Source organism: Physeter macrocephalus, chromosome 18 (genome assembly GCF_002837175.3).
Source record: "Physeter macrocephalus isolate SW-GA chromosome 18, ASM283717v5, whole genome shotgun sequence".
NCBI classification, from domain to species: domain Eukaryota; kingdom Metazoa; phylum Chordata; class Mammalia; order Artiodactyla; family Physeteridae; genus Physeter; species Physeter macrocephalus.
The window spans coordinates 4,566,635-4,567,223 of record NC_041231.1 but is presented as its reverse complement, the minus strand read 5'-3'; the positions used below and the strand labels follow the sequence as shown (position 1 = coordinate 4,567,223).

At 46.5% G+C, this 589-nt stretch overlaps 1 protein-coding gene across 1 annotated transcript in view; it reads right to left on the bottom strand.

Moving 5' to 3' along the window:
- The window catches only part of ANO9 (anoctamin 9), a 20,821-nt gene that overhangs the window by 8,467 nt on the left and 11,765 nt on the right, over nt 1–589 (bottom strand). The gene's annotated exons all lie outside the window — the stretch shown is intronic.

Here is a 589-nt window from a genome sequence, read left to right as displayed (position 1 = left end):
GATAGCTAGTGGGAAGCAGCCGCATAGCACAGGGAGATCAGCTCGGTGCTCTGTGACCACCGAGAGGGGTGGGATAGGGAGGGTGGGAGGGAGGGAGAAGCAAGAGGGAAGCGATATGGGAACATATGTATATGTATAACTGATTCACTTTGTTGTAAAGCAGAAACTAACACACCATTGTAAAGCAATTATACTCCAATAAAGACGTTAACAAACAAAACAAAACAAAGCCTCACCACCCATGCAGACATGGAAAGTGCCCATAGTACGTTTTCAGTGTAAGGCAGATACAATTATTTACACGACAAAATCACTCATGTCAATAGGTGTATGTGTGTGTACTGAAATGTGTAAAAAAGTTTGGGAGGACCCAACAGACAGTTACAGTGTCATCTCTGAGGACAAGGATTGGACAGTTGGGGGTTCGCTGTGGGCTTCCTTCACATATTTCTATACTGGGTTTCCACGTGTTCTGAGCATGATTTATTTTAAAAATTAAAAAGAACAGGTAGGGCTTCCCTGGTGGCGCAGTGGTTGAGAGTCCGCCTGCCGATGCAGGGGACACGGGTTCGTGCCCCGGTCCGGGAAG